The following is a 25,559-nucleotide window of genomic DNA, read 5'->3' as shown; positions in this document are numbered from 1 at the left end:
CTAGGGACTATTGCTGTGAGATAACATTATTATTTTTTTTAAAGAAAACCATAAAGTGTTCAGCTCATCCACTTTAAAAATTAAGAGCAAGAAACATAAAACTGTATTCAACAAATATAGTTGATAGTAAAAAGAATTTCGGCTCTCTGTTATGGCCAATTAAGATGGAAAAAGTTGGAGGAAAGAGATTGAAGGAGAGGGAGAGAAAGAAAGCGAGAGAAGGAGAGAAAGAGCCAGAAAACAAATGAAAGGGACTTTTGTGTGGACAAGAGGAGGACCAAGACCACATGCCACAGCAAGGTGAGTCTTTTGTGTCAGCTGAACCTTAAAGCTCACTGCTCCCCTGCCCCAGGCTGCTGCCACACCAGGCCAGCTCTTAGGGAGCCAGCAGTATTCCAAGTTCCCTGCACCCCATCTTTCTGGGGGCTGCTCCAATAAGCAGCAGGGCCCTGGTCCCTCTGAGTGGGACTTCCTGCAAGAAACGCCCTCACAGAGGCACTTCTTGGGCTCATTAGAGTGAAGCTGAGAGCCTGGCATGCCTTGAGAGCCAGTCCCCCACCCCCCGCAGGTCACTCCCCCGCCAGACACCAGGGTTCCTTTTATGCACGAAGACCATGAGCAGGCTGCAGATAGACCGAAGTCTATCAAAAGCTGCAAAGGAAATCTCCTTCCCTAATGCACTAACTCAATTCAGAGCACGCATTGAAACTATGACATAAATATGCTAAGCACATATTTTATAATAGAAAAGACTCGTTCTGTCTCTCTGTACATCTGCATGTTTTAAAAGCATAAACTAGCCCCAAGGGCTACACCTTCCTCCACCCCCATCCCTTTCCCTGGCTTCTGGAACTGAGGCTTCCCTTTGCCCTGGGAAAACTATGCTTCCCAGGCTATCATCCTGTGGCCACCTGCTACCCCCTTACTCCTCATTGAGGAAGGATGCAGAGATGGCTCTGGACAGCCTCCTCTTGCTCCTGGAGGAAGCATCTAGTTGAGAGATGGGCCAGGCTGGGACCAGTGGCAGGGGCACAGGGAAGACTCTTGGGCATGCCACAGCGTTGGGCTCTCTTGTATTTTCTGGATCAATTCTGGTTCTTTCCTCACTGCCTTGACTCCAGGGTGAGGTAGAGGAGACAGAACTTTGCCCTTCAAACTCCGGCTACCCTGTATCATTCAGCTTGTTACAACAAGCCACCTAAGATTTAGTGGTCTCAAGCAACCACCCTTCTTCTCACTAGTCTGTGGCTCAGCCAAGTGGCTCTTCTGCTATGGTGTCTGGGGCTACAAGAGGCTTCTCTCCCTGTGCTGTGATGGTGAGCATTGGCTGTCAACTTGACCCGATTCAGAGTTGCCTAGGAAATCCTTAAAGCACACTTCTAAGTATGCCTGTGAAACTGTTTCCAGAAATGATTGGCACGTGAGTCAGCCACCTGGATGGCACAGTCTTATACACTGGGGGCCTCAATGGATCAAAAATCAAAAGAAGAGAGCAGCTTGCATATGCATGCAAACTTAGTTCTTCTTGAGAGCACATTTGTGTGTGTGTGTGTGTGTGTGTGTGTGTGTGAGTGTGTGTTTATTTCCTGCCACCCTAACCCATGGGCACAGACTCTAGATCTTTTGGCCTTTCCCTTGGATTTGCACCAGCTGCTCTTGGGAACTTCCAGGTCTTCAGCCTCAGAGCAGGGCTGCGTCACCCATCCCACTGGGTCTGAGGATTCTGGGTTTGTAAACTGAGCAGCTACTAGTTTTCTCTGGAGAGCAGTACTCTTCTCTGGGTAGTCCCAGAATGGCTTGGGGATGGCAATGCTGGGACTCTCCAGCCTCTGATTGGGTCTGCCAATCTCATAAATCCCCTTTTGTAATTACATATTGCATGCTACTGTTTCTGTTCCTCTCTTGAGAGCCCATGCTCTGACATCCTCCCCGTGGTTAGCCGGAGCTCATTCACATGGACATCTTACGGCTCAGAGAGTCACATGTCACATGTCAAGAACTTTTCAAATCTCTGTTCCAGTCACTTTTCTTGCTGCCTTACTGACCAAAGCACGTCATTGGGCCAACCAAGATTAAAGGGTAGAGAAACAGATTTCATCTTGGTGGAAGGACCTATATTGGAGGGGATGTTGGGATAGCTGGTGGTCATTGTGTGGTCTGCATTCCTGAACCCCAGTTTTTCCAGGCTGTAGCATGGTATGGATTTCCTTGATGCCTTCCTTATCCAGGTCCAGGGCACACAGCCAGTATGGGGCCAATGTGAACTCCCCTGAGAGATTTGGGCTCCATTACATACAGACAAAGGGAACCTCTTTGGATTCGATTTGTCTATAAATGGCAGGAAAAAAAGGAGAATCTGAAATAATTGGGTTTCAATAAGAAAGACAGTTTTCTTTCTCAGGTTCAATAAGCATCTAAGAGCCTCGAAGAAATTATCAGGGACTACGTCTTCTTCCACCCCCAAACAACTTTCCTTGTCTTCATAATCTAAAAAGACTGCTGGAGCGCTAGCCATTGTATCTGCAGGCAGCAATGTGAAGGAGAGGAGGAAGAAGGGCATAGCTGTCTTTTAAGGGAGAACTTGCAGTGGTCTCAATCACTTCCGCTTACGTACATCTCAGTAGTCAAAATTAGTGTTGATCTTGAGCACGTTACTGCTTCAAATAAATGACCTGTGACTAAGAAGGGCGAGCAGAACAGATTTTTGTGGGTTAGGGGATGGTCTTAGCCAATTGGAATCTTTCACAGACATCTCATGTGACTGAAATCATGAGACACCTTGGTACAAATCTCATCTGCTTAATTGTCACACCCAGGGTGCAGTCACATCCCCTAGTTAGCTCAGTTCTGGTGAAGGCACAGTGTGTGACTGCAGCCCTTTAGGCAGATTGTCATTTCCTTGAGACCTTAGACAATGCTCTGGAGGGTCCAAGGACTGGTTCACCTACCAAATTCCACTGTTGAGGTTCATGGAAAAATCTCTCCCAAATTTCAATTGAGATATGACAACTACATAGTCAGATTCATTTTTAAATTTTCTTTTTTAAATTTAAAGACAGAGTCTCACTGAGTTGCTGAGTGCCTTGCTGTCATGGAGGCTGGCTTTGAACCATCCTCCTGTCTCAGCCTCCCAAACTGCTGGGATACAGACTTGTGCCACCGTGCCAGCTAACTTCATTAATCTTAAGCATGTGTTTTGATGACTTATTATATATTCAAAACCCACGAAACCATGGCCCAGATCAACCTATAGGATGTTTGTAACCTGTGCCTCTTCCTTATTGTGTCGTTTCTGCATTAATTCCCCACCCCTGGAAGTAACCATGACTTTGACTTCTATTGCCATACAGATTGTAGACTCTCCAGTCTGCTACTGCCCAGATTCCTCTGAATGGGGCCTGTGCTCTTTTCCTGGAACCTCCTGACACCCAGGTTATAAAATTGTGTTTGGCAGTTACATCTCCTCCCCTCTTCTCTCACACAACCTTTATTTGCTCTCTGGTCCTGATCTCACTTTCTCAAGGACCAGAGAAATATGTTTTTCTGTTTGGGTTCCCCTCTGTCACCATAGCCCTGCCCTGTCATGTTCTCCCTGCTGGCACCTGATCGAAGGAACCTGATGATTTATATGACAATTTGACATGTTTTCTGTGGCTGCCATGGCTGATAGGTGGAAGTTATATGGAGACCCATTTCAGTTCGATTGAATGACTTTACGGTGTCACTAGTCAAAGCTCGGTCTCCTGGTAAGAGGTATCAGCCTCAACCAGGAAGGTGTGAGAAATGCGGATTCTCAGACCCTATTTGTATTTGTTCTTTTTTTTTTTTTCCTATAATGAAACAACTGAGGCAGGCTGACTTTATAAAGAAAGTAAATTTATTTGGCTCACAGTTTTGGAGGTTTGAGACACTGACACTGAGGTTCAGGGCACTGACATTGGCTGTGCTCTGTTGAGGGCCCTCCAGGCTGCATCACTTCATGGAAGGAGCATGCGTGTAAGGAAGCGATCATATCCCAAACAAGAAGCCAGAAAACTACTGGGGACCCATGATCCCCAGGGATTTTGCCTCAGTCACTCAAGGACCTCTTAGTAGTCTCCAACTCTTACAGGTCCTACCTAACTCTCGACATTGGCTCACTAAGGACCAAGTTCCAACATACGAACCTTTAGGGGGATACGTTGAAACCATATCCAAACCATACCATGACCCCAGACCTGCTCTATAGGAATCTACATTTTCACAAGACCCCTGGGGGGTGGGTGTCTGTCCATAATGTTTAGACTGTGACACTAAGAGCTGCTGTATAGTGACAGAAGCAACTGGGTGATTACTGTAAAATGCTAAGGCTGTATCTATGAGGCCTGAGTTGCTCAGATTTCTTGACCTGCTGGTTTTGGTTTTAGATAGTCCCTTTGCCTCACTGATGATCCACAATGAAAACCTAAAGGCTTTAGGTAAAGTTGGCACAAATGTATATGGCAGTCAAACCTGGTTTAAACCAATATGAGGTCCTCCTTTTTTTTTTTTTTTTTTTGGTACTGAGGATTGAACTCACAGGCACTCAAACACTGAGCCACATCCCCAGCCCTTTTTGTGTTTTTATTTAGAGACAGGGTCTCACTGAGTTGCTTAGGGCCTCACTAAGTTCCTGAGGCTGGCTTTGAACTCATGATCCTCCTCCCAAGGCGCTGGGATTACAAGGCAAGCACCATGGCACCCGGCTTCTGCATCTCTCGATTCTTTTGTGCTTGATTGACTCTCATGTTGTTTTGTTCTTCATGGCCCTAGGAGCAATAGTCTCTCCCATATAGCCTAGATGTGTATTATCGATAGCATCTAGGTTTGTGTCAGCGGGCTCCATGATGCTCACACATGTCTCAAAACATATCCCATCCTGAAGCGAGGCATGACTGTGGTTGTATTTGGCAGGTACTGTGGGTGCCTGGCTTGCATTTTGGAGGCCCACTGCTTTAGTGTGTGCGTCTGCCTCTAGCTGCCAAGGTCTGCATCCTGTGGCTTAAGGTCTTTCTCCGTGGCTCTGCCAAAAGCAAGGACGGCCAGAGTTTCAGTGAATTCACGGTGCAGGAAGCAGCCCTCCCCAGATGAGGCTCAGGAATTGGTACATAATTACATCAGCTCTCTTGCAACTTGGGTGGGATAACTGTTGATATTTCCATAAGGTTTCCAGGAGGACAGAAGTCTACTTCCCCACAGTGGTGACCAGCTGCCTTCACTGTCCCGTCTCCCTTCTCTGTGCCCCTGCAGCCCCACTTGCACCCCTCCCATTTCTTTGCATTCTTATCTTGGTCCCATGATCTGTTTCTACAGAAACTGTGATGATCTAGAAATAACTATTGTGTTTTATTAGCTGTCAAGTATGCCACAGTGGATATGCCCTGATCTCACTAACTGTTCCTCTATTATAGTGCCACTAGGTTTTCAGCATTACAGACAAGAAAAGCCTCTCTCTTTCTCTCTCTCTCTCTCTCTCTATATACACACACACACACACACACACACACACACACACACACACGTAGATTTGGTGTGAGTATGAGTATTTTTGAAAGACTCCTAGAGGTAGGATTTCAGGGTCAAAACGCATAGCTAGGCATAGTGGCACATGCCTGTGATCGCTGTAGCTCTGGAGTCTGAGGCAGGAGGATGGCAAGTTTGAGGCCAGCCTCAGCAACTTAGCAAGGTCCTAAGCAACTTAGTGAGACTTGTCTCAAAATAAAAAATAAAACAGGGCTGGGGATGTGGCTTAGTGGTAAAGCACTCTGGGATTCAATCCCCAGTACTTTTTTTTTTTTTAAAAAAAAGCCAAAAAATCAAAAAACAAAATTAAAAAAATATGTAAAGTTTCATTTTGCTTAAAATCTATTGGCTATTCTGTCATTCTTTTTATCTGTTCCACTTAGATAGGCTCTGTTCTGCTCCTCTGCTCAGAATCTATATTCTAGCAACTTCTACTGCAGCATCTCAGCTAGTAACTGCCCAGGGCAAAGAGATGTCCCAGGAGGCAGATGTCTAGTGGTTGAACTGGTACAGACCTAGGCACCCGAACCTCATCTCCTTCAGCCAGGCTCTCAGTGACCAGAGCTCCTGCTTCCCATTTCTCTGCCCCAGGCTCCCCATGCAGGAACTCCACACAAGCTGCCTCAGGGTCTCCCCTCCCAGCTCGAGGGGCACCTTCATCTCCAAATACACACGCCTGCCTGCCATTTCCCAATCCTCCCTGGGGCTGTGATTACATTGCCTTTTTATTATTCTAGCCATGTGTTGCTTAATGGTGGGGACATTTTCTGAGAAAAGCAGTGCTAGGCAATGTTGCCTTTATCCAAATATCACAGAGTGTGCTTACGTAAACTAAGATGGTTATGACGTCACTAGGTGATCTAATCTCACGGAACCACCATAGTGTTTGCAGAGCAACTGAGACTCGAGTATGTGGCATGGGACTATATTTCTTTCCAAGCCCAAACATGTCTACTCCCTTCCTGGTATCTCCCAACAGCCCAATGTATTTCCACAAGTCAAGTGTCAAGGGAAGGAATTCTGTCCCTCTGCCTGATCCATTCATTTGTCTCCCTCGTGGTTTTCCGTCATCCTATTCTAACTTTCATTCTAGAGGATTCATTCTATCCTGGGGATAAAATACAACTTTTATCTGTCAAAATACTTCAAATATATCTTATCTCCATCTGGGATGGGGATAAGTGAAAGAGAGAACTGAGTGGAGAGATGGAGAACAACACATTCCTGAGAGTATTGCTTAAGCACCTAGAACTAGCCAGACCTGAAGCCTCAGTATTTGTTTCATTTGAGTCCCCACAAGCAGATCCCCAAACAAGGATTTGATTGCAGGTAGTTTATTTGTACAATCATGGCAGGAAGTGTAGAGAGGGGAGGAGGGGATTGGGGCAGGAAAGGGAACGGAATCCCTTTGGACAACTAAGCCTCTGTTCAGTTGGTGAACTCCAAGAGATAGTGACTCCCTGACTGTTCTGGGGAGGGTTGCTTCTGGGTGCTTTGACTCTACTACACATGAGCAATGGCTGCTCTGCTCCTGGGGCTGGAAGAAAAGCCTTGGTATTTGCTAGTCAGGTTCAAGCTGAGTGCATGTGGGTGGGGTGCTAGTGCCTGTTTCAGCGCTTCTTTTCCCAGCCCACTGTGCATTACATGTCCTCTGTCGCTCACTTCACTTTAAGGTCTGTATCTGTCACTTGGAACCACAAGAATCCAAACTAATGCATCTTCCCTGGCTGCCCTTGCTGAAGCCTGATGCACTTGTTCCCCTAAGGCTTGACTTGACCTTTTCCACAGATAAGTCCCCTTTCTCCAAGCAGACTGAGGGCTGACCTCACAGTGTCCACTGCTTGTCAGACCGTGTGTGAGACTCAAACAACTCTATGAGGTGAGCACTGGGAGTATATTGAATAGGTAAGGTTCAGAGAGGGTAAGCAAAGTGCCCAGAGTCACACAGCTAAGAGAGGTCAGAGCAAATTCTTGGATTTGGATCTGCGTGATCTGAAGACTTCCCCCCTTTTTTGGCTGATTTTCTTCCCGCAGGCCTGCTCTCTTCTAGCCTGGCTCACCAGCTCTCACTTGAGTTCTTCAGCATCTTTTCCTATGAAGTACCACTGTCCCAAACCATCCCTTCCAGCCTTCACCAAAGAAAAACATTTTACCCTATCTCCTTACTTTTCCCCTGTCCCTGTTGGTTCCTGTCTAGGTCCCTATGCCACTTATTTCTCTGCATTACCCCATTGGGATGGAGGGTTCTTTCCTACTCTGACACCTCCATTGTGGCCTCTCAGCATACACAGTAAGACAGAAGCCCCATCCATTTTGAACAAAGTCACGAGTCCTTGTTATCACCTCACATCATGCACAAGACAGCCGAGGCCCAGAGAGCTGACGTGCGGCCCTGAGGCCACACAGCTGGTGGTTGGCTGAACCTGGCTTGGAATCTGAGTTTCTCTGTAAACCTTGGGGTGTCTCCTTGGACTCACTGTGTTTCCAGAATGCCTGGGGGTGAACCCCCCTTTCCAGCTTCCCCTGGGCAGGGGACACATGTGACTTCACTTGGGGGGATAGAACTGGGGTTCCTGTCTTTATAAAACATTTGATAGAATAAATTGCTGTCTTCCCAGATGTGTCTGTGAAGGGGACCGAGGGAGGTCCCCAGGGAGCTGGGAGCATGAGAAAGGTCTGACTCCACCTTCTAGTTCTCCTCTGTGGATTGGGCCCCGGTGACCCCTTCTCCAGGAGCCCCATGTGGCCTGTCCCTCTCTGTGCTGGGGCTCACGCAGCAATAACACACGTGGAACCTTGCTAAGTCCTCAGAGGGACATCTCTGTCAGGGGTCCGGGGGCCAGGAAAATGCAAGCCCCTGTCGCCCAGCAACGCCACACAGAAACATTTGCTGACAGGAAGAGGCGAGCGGCATGAAAGCTGCTTGACAGGGAGGTGACGGGGCAGCAGGGAGCGCGGAGGTAGACAGTGTGTAATTGCCAAGCCGGAAGGCTGGCCTGTGGCCAAGGCGTTGAGTTTAACCGCCTGTGTCACTGCCCTCCACGTCCAGGGGGCTGTTGCCTGGGGCCATGTTTGCAGTCTGGCTGCCCCGTCCTGGTCTAGCCCAGAGACTGGGCCAACCCAAGTGCACCAGGCAAGGCCAGCTCTGGCTCCCGGGTGTCCCTTTCCGCCAGGGCTGCCTGGATCTTCATGTGGCAGCTGGCAGACTCTCGCTGCTGTGAGCTGTCCACTCTTCGGACAGTCTCAGAGGAAGAAATGGGGCTCAGAGTGGCCATCGCAGCTTCTGTGCTTTGACACTGTCCCACCAGAGGCCTGCAGCTCAGTCTCAGCCAGAAGAGAGGACAGCAGGGCTCAGGGATTCTAGAAGCATCTTCCCTTTGAAGTGTGAAGACTTTCTCGTGCCCTCCTTCCCTGGCCTTCCTTTAGTGGGTAAATCACCCCCTCGGCCTTAAATAAGCCAGAAGCCCCTTCAAACAGGCCCACAGTGGCTGTGCACTAGGGGCCCAGGAAAGAGCTGGAAGCTGTGTGTGGGGGGAGGAGGCAGAAGCTAAGCTGTCCCTCCCCAAAGCAGCAAGGACAGCCAGTCCCTCGGCCTATAGAAGGTTGCCCTGACAGCAGTCTGTGAAATGTGATCGCAGTCTCAGAGCTTCCAAGAAATAATTATTCCCAGGAAAGTGTTTTCAATTTTGAGATAAACTGCCATTTAAGAAGCAGGGAGGACAGGCCCGCAACAGTGGCAAATGTCTGCAGTTCCCCCAGTGGCCTGTCATTAACCATTGCTCCCGGGGTGACAGACTGTGGCTCTAGCCCCAATTAACAGCCGCATTCCAGCAAATTCCTTGTTTATCAAGGCATTAGTGCTCACACGCAGGGACTGTGCCTGCCAGGCCTGCCCACAGGGAGGACCAGCCTCCCCGGCCACACTCAGAGGAATGACAGCTACCAGCAAAGGGTGGCCACAGATGAAGCTGCCACGGGGTCCCCTCTTCCCCACTTCCTTCCACCACTGCTGTGTCATTCTGCAACCGGCGGAGTATGAGCCCAACAGCCCGGTCCCTGTGGTGACACGTGCGCCTCTGTGTGACTGTGTGTGTGTGTGCACGTGCACCCATGTGTGAGAACCTTATGTTTCTGGAGAAGATGGCGTCTGGGGAGGATTCTCCAAGGAATTCTCTGACAACACAAACAGTTTCTCTTCCTTCACAGGCCTGTGTGTCTGTGTGTGTGTGTAGACAGAGAGAGACACGGAGGGAGAGGGAGGGAGGGAGAAAGCTATTTCCCTCCATCTATCTCTCCTCTTCTTTTTCTCTGGGCTGACTCTAAATTCTGTTGACCTGAAGTGCACTTATTAGCATTCCCAGAGCCAGGGACCCCTTCTCAGGCAGGGCACTTCTTTATTCCAAGAGACCTTTCTTTCTCTCTGCACAAACTCCCCCCAACAGCTAGGCCAAGTCACTTACAGGGAAACACAGGTGACTTTAGGGCCCTGGAATTGACAGCTCTGGCCTCCGCCTGTGGTCACTTTGACCTGAATGCTTCTTGGGGCATTTTCATTTCAAACAAATAAAATCAACTTTACCCTCTTTTCCCCTAACAGAGTACCCCATTTTCTGTCAGCCATTTTTCCTCACCCCCTGCTCTTGAGAATCATGGTTAAGTCCTTCAAACCTGAGCCAGTCCTCAGCCTATTCCTATGTGCATTTGTCTCCTGTTCCCTCCCTGCCGTGGCACCCCAGGACTTTAGTGAGGAGCTGGAAAGAGTCAGGCATGGCTCCCTTCCCCTAGGGCTGGGAAGAACAGTGTGCTCTCCACCTCTGAGCCCCCAGCACAGGGCTGCTAGTTAATCTTGCCCGGTGTGGGCCCACCCCACCTCTGGGCCTGTGTGTTGTCAGTTTTCACCTTGCCTGGAAGTGATTTGAGTGAGTTGAGAGATTAAATGGTAGAGGTGCTAGCCATTTGCAATTTGTCATTTTGAACAAATGCTGGTTACTATTTAAATGAGAGTAGGAGGAGATGGGGTGAGCTTAATCCTCTCCTCCGTAGTGAAGAGGTTATCTGTTAGTGATTTTGCCTAGCTAGTTAGTACCCATTCTCCATCTTCTCCCCACTTTTTCTTTGGGAAGCTATGAGCTCCTCAGTCTGTTTAGCTCAAATGAAGTCAGTCATGTTCCCTGGGCCCTGGAGTGGCCAAAGGTACAGTGGCAGGTATACAGATTTTTCTGGAACTTCTAGGAAAGAGTACTGCCTCTGTTAGAGTTCCTTTATCAATGAAATGTAAATCTGAAACCACTGATGGTCATCTGTCATCACTTGGAATAAGTGCCTGAATTCAGCTGTGCATCAAGTCAACTGCCATTTCAATCTATTGGTTTCCTGAGCAAATATATTCCTCTTTTTAAAAAATGGAGTCCGTTCAAGTGGCATTTCTCTGCCCATTTGGAGTTCAAGGTCCTTGCTTCTTGTATACCCTCTCACTAATTTCTGATTGTATTCAGCTTTGTGGTGTTATTTTGCTATTTCTTTATGACTTTTGGGGGAGGGTACTAGGGATTGAACTCAGGGGTACTCAACCACTGAGCCCCATCCACAGTCCTATTTTGTATTTTACTTAGAGACAGGGTCTCATGAGTTGCTTATAGCCTCACTAAGTTGCTGAGGCTGGTTTTGAACTGCTGATCCTCTTGCCTCAGCCTCTCAAGCTGCTGGGATTCCAGGTGTGTGCCACTGTGCCTGGTTTGTAGTGTATTTTGATTTCCATGTGGAGACCCACATCTCCAATTACATTAAGCCCATACTGAGTAGGGCTCTTGTCTCCTGGGCCAGCACCCTGGAATTGCAAATGGCTCCCCATCACTTTTTCCAGTCCCCAACCCCTGGCATAGTCACTACATGACAGAGGCTAAGGGCCTTATAGCTAGGCTAACTCAGTCCTCAGGACAACCTATGAAGTGAAAATTATTACGGACCCTATGTACAGATGGGAAAGTGAGGCACTGAAAGGGTATGTATCTGACAAAGGTAATAGTTAAAATAGCTGCAGAGGCAAGATTTGACTCCAGGCAGGCTTGCTCCAGATTCTGTGCTCTTAACCAGTCTGACCTGCCACTTCTCAAATGTGTTGCTGATAACTTACTTATTTTCCAGGTCAGGATGCTTTGAATTCCTCTTGTGTCCCCAACACTTTGACACAGGATCTGAATTTGTCATCTTGCCAGATTGGTATGAATGCATCATGGCTGCCCCAAAGATTTACGTCAGGCCCCTCACCTGTGCAATAACCTGTGCTAGAGAGCCCAGGTTATTCCTTGTCCCTCCTAGTTGTCCTGGAAAGGAGGCTATCCCTATCCTGGAGTCCCGTATGTAGTAGGCAAGGCACCCTCACCATCGAGGGTGTACAGCAAAGTGGCCACAATTCCGTATCTAACTGCTCTGCCTTAGCATCTGAACTTCCAGGCCTGGGCACCTTTGACAGTCTATGTGGCCAAACAGTTTGCATTTCCAGAATAGAGAGGCCAACCCTAAGACTATCTTTAGGATGTGGCAAATTGTCCCTGGGTCTACACTTTGGTGATTGCCTAATATTGTAGAACTATGTAGCCAGAATGTTCTGCACTGAAAACAGGCCTGCAGAGGCTCAGACTTAGACTTATCTAATGAAAACTGCCCCTCTCCCTTCTCCAACATTGTACCATCCACCTCATGCCTTGTAGTTTTTAAACCGAAATTGAATTCAGTCATTGCAATAGCCTCACTGGTTTTTATTATTATTCCCATTATTTGGATGAGAAAATCAAGGCTTAGGAGGTTTCAAGTAAGAGTTGGTAAGGTTGAGGGGCTGGGGTTATGGCTCCGTAGTAGAGTGCTCGTCTAGCCTGTGTGAGGCCCTGGGTTCAATTCTCAGCACCACATAAAAATAAATAAATAAAATAAAGATTAATAAAAGAGATGGTAAGGTTGAAGCTGGGCACAGTAGTGCACATCTGTGATCCCAGCATTGGGGAGGCTGAGGCAGGAGGATTGCAAGTTCAAAGCCAGCCTCAGCAATTTAGTGAGACCCTGTCTCTAAATAAAAAAATAAACAGACTGGGCATGTGATTCAGTGGTTAAGTGCCTCTGCATTCAATCCCTGCTACAGAGAGAGAGAGAGAGAGAGAGAGAGAGAGAGAGAGAGAGAGAGAGTAAGGTTGAGACTTTGAGACTGAAAGTCATGTTTCTTGACTTTGGATAGTCTGTCAACACCATGGAAATTTGACCACTTTAAGGAAACTCGATATATTGGGCATCTTCATTTTGTTTCACTTTATTTCTCTTCCTTCCTTCCTTCCTTCCTTCCTTCCTTCCTTCCTTCCTTCCTCCCTCCCTCCCTCCCTCCCTCTCTCCCTCAATTCCTTCCTGTCTCCCTCCCTCCCTCCCTCCCTTCCCCTTCTCTCTCTCTCTCTCTCTCTTTCTTTTTTTTTTGGTGCTGGGGATTGGACCCAGGAGTGCTCTATCACTGAGCTACAACCCCAATCCTTTTTATTTTGAGACAAGGATCTTGCTAATTTGACAGGGGCTGACCTTGAACCTGTGATCATCCTGTCTCTGCCTCCAGAGTAGCTGGGATTACAGGTGTGCACCACTGTGCCCTGCTTCATTGGGCATTTTCTACCTGCCAGTCACCAAACTAGACACCCAAGAATTAGAGGTGGCTCAGGAAAAGAAGCCACAGTCAATGTGATACGAGTCATGATGGTGTTAAAGACAGGGTACAGAGGGGATTGTGAATTCTCCCAGTTTGACAAGGTGACTCTGTTAGAAAAGGTTCTGGAGAAGTGATAATCTCCTGCTTGATGCTTAGATAAGCCAATTAGTTAAGAGACAGATGAGGGCCCACAGAGGATGTAGCCAATGTTCTATAGTCTTTCCCAGGCTGGCTCTTACCACGTTTGCCTGTGAGCTTTATCCTGTACTCACATCCCTACAAATGTAAGTTCAGTAACATACCCATTTTACAGATGAGAACCCCTTTCTAGGGGTTTGAAAGGGAAAAGGGCAAAGAGACAGGCACTCACTCTTTTCTAGAACGCATTCCAGCAGTTGCTTCTGCTTATGTCCCATTGGTCAGACTTGGTTACATGGCTACACCTGGCTACAGGCCAAGAGATGTAGTCTTTACTTGGGGATAGGAACTCGTACCCAGCTAAAAATTGGGGCTCTATATCTAACAAAAAGAGGAAGATAGATATTTGCAAAACTAGCAGGCTCTGAATGCATTTCCTCGAGAGCCATCCTGGCAATGGGACTTCCCAGGGATGGCGCAGGCTGCATGGGGACTGGCTGGCATTTTAAGGCTACAACAGTTCATCCATATTCCATCTTCCTTGAGAAACTCTCCAGGGAAGAATGTTTCTCCCTCTTACTCCTCTCTCTTTCTTTTATCTATTTATTTTTTTTGAACAGGAGATTGAACCCAGGGATGTTTAACCATTGAGCCCCATCCCCAGTCCTTTTTAAATTTGATTTAGAGACAGGGTCTCACTGAGTTGCTTAGGGCCTCTCTAAATTGCTGAGGTTGGCATTGAACTTTCAATCCTCCTGCCTCAGCCTCCTGAGCCGCTGGGATTACAGGCATGGGCCACTCCCTCCTTTCTCCTTCTTTGTTTTTAAAAATGTTTTAGTTGTAGATGGACACAATACTTTATTTATTTTTATGCAGTGCTGAGGATTCAACCCAGTGCCTCGCACTACCTTTGAGCCCCAGCCACAGCCCCTCCCCACTTTCTTTTTGAGACTGAGGTTCTTTCACCAGGTTGGGCGGGCATCTCTCCATCTCTCCTGGGGCAGAAACATCCCTTGTTTAATTCACAAATAATTAACTGCTATAGTCATTTAACGTATACACAGACGGCATCACCGTAATTACACAAAATATGTTACACATCAGGCACGTGAAATAGGGGCAGTTCACCACTGAGCAGGGGCTGGAATCAGAGGGGAATGGAGACATCGACTGGTCAGGCCTCCTTCCCAGCTGGGGTCCCTTTTCATTTGCAGCCCTCTCTCCACAGCCTGCGGGAGATTGCCTGATCCTTGGCCGTGAAGCTGAACCCCTGTGAGTGTACATATATTGCCAAGTTCACCCTCTGCCTTCGCCTCTCTGCTGAGAGTCTGGGGAGGGCTGACAGTGTCACAGAGCAAACAAGAGGAAGCAAGAGAAGAAGGCAGAGAGAGGCGCTCAGGGTTCCCCAAGCTCAGACAGCAAGCCTGGTTAACCCTAAAGGTGCACCCGCATCACCTGGGGAAAAGGTTGCCCTGCGCGGGGGGTGGGGGGGGTGCAGGGGCTTCTGTCTTTCTAAGGAGCTCCTAGGCTCTGCTGTCACTGCAGGCCCAAGGACCACACTTTGCATAGCAAGGATTTACAGTCATTTTCAAATTCCTTCTTCCCTTTAATCCTCCCAATGACCCTGTTTTACAGATGCCAAGTAACTTGTGTGAGGTCCCCGGCCAGCAGCCGCGGCTTGCTGTTTAGTATGTAGAGCTGCGTCTCCCAGTGAGCCGAGAGAGCCCGAGAACATTTCCGCATGTGGGGGCCGGGAGAACGGATCAAGCTCGGAGGGCCGAAGGATGCCTGGGATGTGTCCTGGATGTGAGCCCAGAGGCCTTGTTTTTCAAGTACCAAGAAGCCGAGACGCGCAGAGGAAAGAAATGGCTTGGGGGGCGTAAAACAGGATAGGATTAAAAAGAAGAGTTGAATCTATCATGTGTTAGCCCGGGCCAGGCTGGACTTTGTTACCAAACCGTGTGCCTGGAATTTCTCGACGTGGGGAGTGGCTGTCTCTTGGGAAATGCTCACACTTTCTAAGATCAGATCTCTGTGTTCTGCCTGCAAATGTCTTGATTTGGATTCACAAAGGAGGAGGGGCTGTCTAGGGACAGCAAGCAATAGAGCCATTGTTCCAAGGAGAGCATATCCATTCTCTCCTGGGTAGTGGGTAGTGGGGAAAATGTTTTGCTTGGTGACCGGGTGTGTGTCCAGGATTATGCATTAAATTAGGTTATGCATGTGAAAAGCTTAGCATCTCGGTATGAGCTCATTATGCAACGGTTATTGTTAATTATATTGGGAAGTCATCGGGGCCTCTTGAAATATGATGTAAGAGTCTGATGTCAAGTGCCTTCCTCCATGGGTCAGCAACACCTGCTGAGAACCATCAGAGTGAGAAGAAGCCTTAAGGATGTTGTAAGTTCTTACAGAACGTAGGATCTACCAGGGAGACGCCAAATGTATCAAGAAGCTCCTAATGAGTACATCAATCCAGGTGTCCGCAAGGGGCGGATACTGGCAGGACCCAGGGTGGTCCATCTGGGGAGGCTGGGCACAGGAAAAGCAGGAAGATGTGGCTGTGCTTCTAGGTTAGGTCAGGTCCTTTGAGAAACAGATGCCAGGGAAGATTAAATAGACAAGAGTTTTATTAGGGAAATTACCCAGGAGAGGAAATGAGGAGGGGCCTGGGGACGGCCAGGCAGGATGAAAGTTGTGTCTCACCTGAGTGAAGGACAGAGGGCGGTGAGCATCCTAGACCATCTTGCAGTCTATGGAAGATTCCAGAAGGATGGCAAGCGGTCCTTGAGCCCAAGCCAGCTGCCAGAGGACTCGAGTTTCTCATAGGGCTGACCTGCGTTTCTGGCCTGCCACGTGCGATCGTTGACTGTACCCTGGGTCCAAATGCTGGGCTGGATTCCTGAGCTCAGCAGCTGGGGCCCTGCACGCCCTCTCTCTTATGTTCCCTGGAGTCAGAGGTCTGGGGGGCACATTCTTGTGGATGCCACAACTTCCAGCACAATTACTTTCCAGTAAACTGCCTGCCAGAAGGGGGAAAGACCTTGAGCTTCTCTGGGACAGAGGCCCCAAGCTAATTGCGCTGCCTAGCATGTAGTTATCACTCCATAAATATTTGTTAAATGACCAAAAACCTGGAAAGCTAATCCATCCCTGAAGTATTTGTTTTCATTTTGCTAAATGGACCCCCTAAAATGAGATTGATTCCTCTCTTTCCTAAAGATTCCCCTTTTGTGACATTAATCTATTTTGGCAGTGTATCACCAGGGCCTGGCGTAGCCTGCTGTGAGAGTCTTGCAGGGTGAGAGGCCCCGTGGCCTGGCCTGCTGGGCTTTCGAGGTCCTTCCTGCTGTGTGTGGACAACAGGGCTCTGCTGGATTAGCTCACTCAGGGACAGCCTTGGTCCAGCAGGGCCACCTTGGGGTCAGATTTGCCACGAGACAGGAATGTGAGTAGAGATTCGCTTTGCTGCTGGAGGGAAAGGCTGTGTGTGTCTTTCATTGCCAGGGCTTGCTCCTGTCCCTGCCCCTCCGCCTGACATGCAGCGCATTTGTCCCCTTGGAGACCGTGTCCACATCAGCAAGCCTGCAGCAGACACAACAGCCAGGCAAGGGAGGGGTTTGCAAAATGGGCAGGTGCTGGGAGACTGGGCTTGCAACCAGGAGAGATATAGCTATGACCCTCGGGACCGGCCTCCAAGACCTCCCAGGACTCCAATACCCCAGGGGCAGCTCTGCCCTGCATCTCCAGAGGCTTCTGAGCCATCCCAGACAATGCAGATTCTCTGTGTCCATCTTCTGCCTGGAGGGGAAGATAAAGCTTCTTGTTTGTCCTGTGCTAATACATTACTGTGGTGTGACCTGTGGCACACAAGGACTGATTACTGAGGGTGCATGTGTGTGCCCACCAGAACTGGGGAGGGGAGTTGATGTTAAAGAGGGATCGTAAAAGGAGACCAATTTCCACCACACAGTTATACCACTGACAATATTTTTAACAGAATCTGTTAGTGCCAGTAGCTTAGAATCCCCAAACAACAACAGCAAAAATAATAATAACAACAATAATAAAAATAGTGAGTGCTTACGTAGCACTTGCAATGAATACATCTCACTCTAAGCTTTTTACATATATTAATTCATTTAACCCTGACATTGCCCAAAGAAGAAAGTTCTACTATCATTCCTATTTTACAGATGAGGAAGCCATAGCCCAGAGAGGCTGAGTAGCTAAAACTCTAAACCTGTCTACCACAAAGTCTGAAAGCACCTTTCTGTCCTGTAGGGTGTCCTTTGGCTTAAGGGGAAGAAAAAAAAAAAAAAGAAAACTTCTTCCCCAAGCATGAGAGGATTTTTGTAAACCTTCCATGACAGTGCTCAGACTCTGGAGAAATCCATTCTTTATGTTTAAAAGAAAAAAAAAGAGGGACTCCCCAGTTCCAGATTATCAGTTACCCAAAAACCCCTTAGTTGGTAGAGGACTTATAGTTCTTAGTCCCCAAGAGGTCTGTAAATGTTGGAATGAAGCACAGGAATTGCTTTGGGGAATAATTCCTGTCTTTGTTATTTACTTCTCATTATTTCCTGGGAATTAAGTGGCCAAACAATTGTGGTCATGTATATTTTCCTGATTTCTGGATTGTGAACACAGCCAGGTGGTGTCTGGCAGTTGTCAAGGTTTAGACACCTCCTCTGATACCCGGATGCTGTGCATTGAGAACTGATATTCAATATGCTAGGCTGTGCAACACTGCAAATGCCTTCTGATGATCAAAGAAAGATTGGATTGTTGAGCCTCGTTTTGTTGTTGTTATATTTTTACTGCATTAAGACTCATTAACCTGTTGTTGTGTAATAACTCACCCAGCCGCTTAGGGCTGTCTTAAATTATCTCCCATGGTTACAGTGTGTCAGAAATTTGGGAGAGGCTCAGTGGGGCCCAGCAGGGCTCATCGGGTTGTGGTTCTGTGGGTCTCTGATGCAGTTGCAGTCATAAGCGGGCTGGAGTGGAAGACAGGGGCAGTGCTGGAAGGGCCCTTTGGGGTGTTCTTTTAGCCTGCGGTAGTTTGGGCTTCCTTCCAGCATGGCAGCCTCGAGTGGTGAGACATGGTGAATCAGAGCTGCAAGTCCAGGTGCTCTACGGAACTGGGAGGAGATGGCATTGTCTTGCGTAACCTAGTCTCAGAACTCACACAGGGTCAGTTCTGCCAGAGTTAGACATCAGTGAAAGGAATATAAACATCATTTCTTGCATTAGTTTTTTTTTTTTTTTTTGGTGGTTGGTGAAACTAAAAATACCTGACAATAATAAATTAGAGGAGGAAAAGTTTATTGGGGGATCATGGTTTCAGAGGCTCAGTCCATGGTTTGGCGAATTCCATTAGTCTGAGCCCAAGGTGAAGCGGAACTTCATGGTAGAAGGACATGGCAGAGGAAAGCTGTGAGCTCCTGGCAGCCAGAAAGCAGAGCAAGAACCTGAGGAGCCAGGGCAGCAGGATATAATCCCAAGGGCATGCCCCCAGAGACCTCATTCCTTCAGCCACACCCTACCTGCTTCCAGTTACCACCAGTAAAGTAGTCCTTGCAAATTGTTAATGTGTGAAACGTATTAATCCGTTGATTAGGTTACAGCTCTCCTAATCTAATTTTACCTCTGAACATTAACACAGGCGCTTCTGGAGCATCTCGGAAAAAATACAGCCTGCCACAGATGGGGCGGGGGAGGGGCTGGCCAGGAGTGGAAGAGCCCTGCAGGGGTCCCTCCGGCCCACACTGTGCCTCTGACAGTTCCACCTCCTGTACCCTAGGAAGTTGAGGCAGAGGAAGGCAGTGAGGGATGGGCTGCCTAGGGATGGGAGGTGACCAAGGGAAAGTTCCAGGGGCTGTCACTTAGGAGAGAGAGCCAAGTCAGTGAGCAGGCCTCCTGTTTCAGAGCTGGAGGAAGAGTAGGAGTTCAGAGGATGGGGGTGGGAAGGTAGGAGGCCAGAGTGAGCCTGGGGGGGGACTTCACACTCAGCTTGGGAGGCTCAGCCCAGAGCAGTGAGATCGCATAGCCAAGGCCGCTCCCCACTCAAGAAGCCTTAGGCAAAGGGCTTCTACAGGAGGGCAGGCCCTGGGCTTCTGGATTTGCCTGAGTTGGCCTGGTGTGGCCCCTGCCCAACCCCTGCTACTGGACTCCAGACAGATGGGAACAGTCCCCTAGGAAGGGGCAAGGACAGGGGGGATGTGGGTAGACGGCCTGCATCCCAAAGCCCTGCCTGGGAGCGGGTGGCCCAGAGCCAGGCCTGCATGAGAAATTGATTACGTGGCCAAGTCGACCGCTTAAAGCCTCCGCTTGCAGAGAGCGGCATCCATAAAGTGCTGCCCCCCACGCCGGGCGCCTCAGCGGCCTCTGTTTGAAGGTAAATCCATCCATAAGCCTGCCGTCACTCCAGGCTTAATGTACATGATTTCTGGCATTTACAGCAGCGCAGCTCCAAACGCTGGAAGAGACTCCAGCAGAATAATTTGCCAGGGGAAGGCGAGCGGAGTAGCAATTGCTCATGGCACATCTGAACAGCGTCGGCTCTTGGGAAAACAAGCTTCCTGACAATACGTGTCCCGCTGGCCCCTCTGATGGGAACCCTGCTGCTAAGGAGGGCTTTTGTGCTGTGCAGATGGGGTGCTTGTGGACTTTTCCCTCGTGAGTAGGGGCTGACATGGGATGGCTTTAAGGCCTTGAGTCGGGGCTGGAAGGTAGAGGCATGGAGTGATGGGCTACGGAGGGCCAGGCTGGGCCCAGGGTGCTTCTCATCACAGAGGTGGGGTGGTCCCTTAGGGCCCTGAAGACTTTCTTTTTTCTTTTCTCCTCCTCCTCCTCCTCCACTTCCTCCTCCTCCTCCTCCTCCTCTTCCTCCTCCTCCTCCTTCTTCATTTTTTTGGTGCCAGGGATTGAATCCAGGGGTACTTAACCACGAATCACATCTCCAGCCCTTTTTTATACTTTATTTTGAGATAGGGCCTTGCTGAGTTGCTTACTCACTAAGTTACTGAGGCTGGCCTCAAACTTGCAATCCTCCTGCTTCAGCCTCCCAAGCTGCTGGGATGACAGGCATGCACTACTCTGCACCTGGCCTGAATACTCTCTCATATGTTGGGACCCTCCACCTTGATTCAGGGTGGACTACAGATCTGCAGTTTTGTTCACTGGTTGGAAGGGCTGGGGCTGTACCATCCTCAGCTCTGAATGCTGCCTGCACCCCTCTGAGTCTCCAAGATTATCCCTTGGCAATTTTCTCTGGGTCTCTCTCCTTGTCTCTCCTTTTCTTAGTTTGTCTTTGTGTGTCTTAGCTTTCATATGTGTCCACAAATCCCTTGGCCTCTGCATATCTTTCAATCTCTCTCTCTCTCTCTCTCTCTCTCTCTCTCTCTCTCTCTCTCTCTCTCGCTATGTCAAATTTTCTTTACTCTTTCAGATCCTGTGGCAGTACACAACCTGAGCATGCTTCCCCAGCGGGCAAGCCAGCCCACCCAGTATTGTGTTTGTACTTTTACTTTTCCTGGCCCAGCAGCATCCCCTCCCTGCCTCTCCTGCCCAGCCAGTCCTCCCAGCCAGGAAGTCAGTGACGGATGCAGGGCAGTCAGGCCAATTTCGTCTTTCAGACACGTGGTGTATTTTTACCTCCACTTCCATTCCAGACCTGCTGGCTCAGGGCTCAGTTCTCAGAGCAGGTTGGAGACATGGGCACATATGTACGCAGTCCAGAAGCAAAGCCTCCTGGCTCTGCCCTGGCCATTTCCTTGCTGCATGGACAGTGTCATTTCCTCTTGTCCCCTTTAATTTTCTGACCAGGAGGCATCTGAGTATCTAACTATATGATGCCAACATAATCACCGCCCTCCACATGTGGATGGTGCAAAACTCTTGTAGGCCTGCCCTCCCTTCTTAAAAAAAAACAAACATATTTGGTGAGATTTCCCCTTCCCTATCCCAAAGCAAATCCGAATATGAAGGTTCACATATAAGGAATTTCCAAAGGAAGTGGGGCTCCCGGAAAATGATAAGGAAGGGGAGGAAGTTGGACTGGGGGGAGGAAGCCAGGCAGGGTGTGATCTCAGACAAGACCTTGGAGGATAACCCTGGCCAATCTCTTGTGACCAACTCTGGTGGTTGGGGGCAGTCTAGGAGGGGATGTAAAGTTCCAGACAGGTTTAGTCCCCCACACATCTGGGAAAAGAGGGTCCAACAGGCCAAGGACTGGCTGTCCTAGGAAGACAGGCTGTGGGTGCATCTCAGTGGCTCTGGATAAAGCACCACATTGCCTCCTTGAGTCACCAGGACAGCTTCTCCTGTCTCCTTCTTCTCCTCGCAGCCTCCAGCTTTCCATTTCACTCTGGGTGTTCTTAAAAGGTAAATCAAAAGCAAAGCAAAACCAGGCATGATATTGTCTGCTTAAAATGAGCAACAAAGAGACTTGAGTCTCCAAAAGCAAAGAGTTTCTTTGGGAATAGCAGGAAATTTTATTTATTTTCTTAGTTCTAATTTTTTTTTTTTTTTTTTGTATCATGGATTGATTCTAGGAGTACTTAACCACTAAGACACATCCCCAGCCCTTTTTATTTTTTTATTTTGAGACAGGGTCTGATTGAATTATCTAGGGCCTAAGTTGCTGGCTTTGAACTTGAGATCCTCCTGCCTCAGCCTCCTGAGTACTGAGATTACAGGTGTGTACCACCACATCTGACTAAGAGGAAGCTTCAGAAGGCAAAAAGGAGATGTCCTCGCAAGGTATTTTGAAACAGAGATCATTGGTTATCAAGGCTTGTTGTGGGAGCTCATTGGTGGAGACAACCATTGTAGGACATGAGTCCTTCTGTCAGCGACTTATCTGTAATACAGTGGTTTTGAGGAAATCCTTCCATTGTTTCGTCATAGGCATACATGTACAAGGGCCTGTCTTTTCTGGCCACCTGATTCCACCTGGTTCCATTTTGTTAGGGGTTGACATTTGTGACTCCATTTTGATGCTGCTAACTTTCACAACATGTAGAACCATCTGTCCACCTAATCCATGGAAAGCCTAATGATCCAACCCAAATTCCTAAAAACTCATATAATGATGATGATAACTCATTTGTTGAACATTTACATATATAACAGGCATGAATCTACATATGCTTATTAACTCATCAAATCCCCATAACAAATCCTATGAAATGGTTATTATTATTGCCCCTATTTTACAGATGGGGAAAACTGAGGCAAAGAGAAGCTAAGTCTGTCCAGGCGCGATTCTGAGCCAGTGTCAGAGGCAGTGTTTGAACCCAAGGAGACAGACTCCAGTGTTCACATTCTTAGCCATCATGCTGTGCCCACACTCTGCTTAACATGTGGTCTGGAACACATGGAATTGATTCCAGTCCCGAGCATTAAAAACACTGACCCCCTTCCTCTGAAAACACTCTATTTTTAGAATCCAACTCTCTGTTCACTTGTACTAATTCTTACAGTGCTTTTGATGTTTTCAAAAAGACCACATTTCACAGCCTCTGGTCTTAAATTTGCTACTTTGGAGGACAAATGCCAAATGGCACTGCACAGAAAACAATCCCTAAAGGACTGAGGCTCTGCTCTGTCTGTGAGGCCAGCCTCTGAGAACAGCCTTCACCTCCACAACAAGGGTGACCGAAGCTTTTGCCTGGATGAGCAAAGGTTGGAGACAGGGGCCACAGGTGATTGGCTTAATGGCAGCAACGGAACTGTGGGGGGGAAACAAACCTCATCAGATCCTCTTTCCAGATGCTTAATGAGGTGCCTGGGTCCACCTAGCTGCCCTCCTGGTCTCCACTCTCACCGGGGTTCAGCAATCACCCAGAATCAGAGAAATAAAATCACAGCACTGGACTGCTTTAAACCTCCTGTTACTCGGGGTAGGAGCTAAAGTTGAGGCTGCTGTTGCCCTGCCTGGCCCCTCCTGACTTCCTCAGCCTCATCGTCCACCTGTGGGGATCTCCTTTGCCTGTTGGGCCTCAATGTCTGACCTCACAGAGCCTCACTGGCTCCTGCCTGCCCCCAGAGTCTTTGCACAGGCCTTTTTCTCCCCCCTGGGAGTTCAGTGTGGGGCAGGGAGCAGCAGGTGGCATCCCTCCCCTGGGGGATTCTTCATAAATGCAAATTTGCAGCCCTCCTCACACTTCTGGAATCCTGAACTCCTGAGTAGGGAGCCCAGCCCTCTGGGCCTAACCAGCCTGCAGGGGTTTCTGATGCACAAAGTTGAGGGATTCCCAGCCTAGTCTGCTTCTTGTCACCTTACACTGCTCTTCACACTGTCAGGGAGACTCCCAGTCAAATCGCACTCCCAGTGTTCACTCGGGGTCCTTTCTGGCAGAGGGTTTGTTTTCGTTTGCAGTTGTGCCTCAGTTGTGAAATTGTTTGGGTACAGCCCGACTCCCTGTCTGGATCGTAAGCTCCTGGAGGCAGGAAACATGTTTGTTTTGCTCAAAATGTGGATTCCTAGAACTCTGTAGGATGTTTGGCATACAAAGGACATGATGAAAACCAAGCACCATTGCTGACTCTCCTGAGTCTCAGTCTCACACAAGGCTGCCAATATTCAAGCAGAGCCTCTCCGGTATCCTGTGGTGGGGTTTGTCACCAGTTGCAGCAGCAACATTACCTTGGGGCATAATTGAGTTCACTATGAGCCAGGCCTTGCCTGGAGTGCTTAGCAGGGCTTGTCAACAGATCTCAATTGAAAGCACCTTAAAAATCACAAGCTCCTGGAAGCAGGAGGCAATGGCTCCCACTTTCCATACTTTCTTAGCTGGCTTGGGCTACTGTAACGGAGGGGATGAAATTAGACATTTATTCCTCATAGTTCTGGAGGCCAAAAGTCCAAGGTCAAGGTGCCAGCAGACTCAGTTCTTGGTGAAAGCCCTCTTTCTGGCTGGCAGATGGCTATCTCCTCACTTGTCCTCACATGGGGGTGGGATGGCAGGGAGAAGAAATACATCTCTTCCTTTTCTTAGAAAGACACTAATCCTGGTATAGGGGCCCCCCTCTTATGCCTCATCTAAACTTATTTGTTGTCCAAAGAGCCCACGTCCTAATAACATTGCACTGGGGGTTTGGTCTTCAACATATGAATCTGAGGAGGGGGCTCAGACATTCAGTCCATAACACAACCATCAAGGCTCCTGGGACTGTGCTTTGAATATCTCAAGAGTGTGCCCCAGTGATTCCTGGGACATAGTCTTTCTCTCCCTCCCATCTCTCCAGAACAAAAGCAGTCAAACTTCCTAGAGCCAGAATCCATTCCAAAAGAACTTTAGCCAAGCCACAAAGAGAAAGGACCATGTCCTGAGGACATCCTCCATTATTGTCCCTGAGGGGGCCAGATGCATGACTGAAGGGTTGACAGGAGTATGTAACATAAAGACAGAAAAGAGGATGGGACTGGATCAGAGGAATTGAATCTCTGTGAACTTAAAGGATGGGGCGGAAGAAGAAAGAATGGCTGTAGTAATGAGCTCAGGGATCCTGTCACAATAGAGAAGTCCACCCGGTTGCAGGGGCGCAGACCTATAATCCCAGAGGTTCCGGAGGCTGAGGCAGGAGGATCGCATGTTCAAAGCCAGCCTCAGCAACCGAGCGAGGTGCTAAGCAACTCAGTGAGACTCTGTCTCTAAATAAAATACAAAAAGGGCTGGGGATGTGGCTCCGTGGTAAAGCACCCCTAGGTTCAATCTGCAGGACCAAAAAAAGAAAAAAAATGATAAGTCCAGTTTGATAACAGCCTGGAATGATCTCAAAGGCCAAGCATACCCCCAAAGACTTTAAGAGGAACAAGGGCGAGGAGAGGCTGTGTCTTCTTAGGGACAGGGATCTAATACATCTCTGCAGCAGTCAAGCTGTGGGGACCACTGCCTCAGGTAAGGCCTCCTCTGCCTGGAGGGTGGGGAACCGGGTTTCCCTGGCAACTTTGGCTTTGTGTACTAGTGGAATAGATCATCTTTTCCACATTTCCCAGGAGCATACCAGCTCCTGGAGGGCTTCCCCTGCTGCCCCAGCACCTGTGACTTTTATAGAAGGGCTGCTCTCAGGGGACTGGGGACACTTCTATTGTGGGTGCATAAAGCAGTAGTTCCTGGGAACTTCAATTCCCCTGGGCCAGCGCTTGCTTGACCAGTAGCTGCTGATTGTGTGTGTGTGTGGAGGGGAT

Source organism: Callospermophilus lateralis, chromosome X (assembly GCF_048772815.1).
Source record: "Callospermophilus lateralis isolate mCalLat2 chromosome X, mCalLat2.hap1, whole genome shotgun sequence".
NCBI classification, from domain to species: Eukaryota; Metazoa; Chordata; class Mammalia; order Rodentia; family Sciuridae; genus Callospermophilus; species Callospermophilus lateralis.
This window is presented reverse-complemented; position numbering follows the sequence as displayed.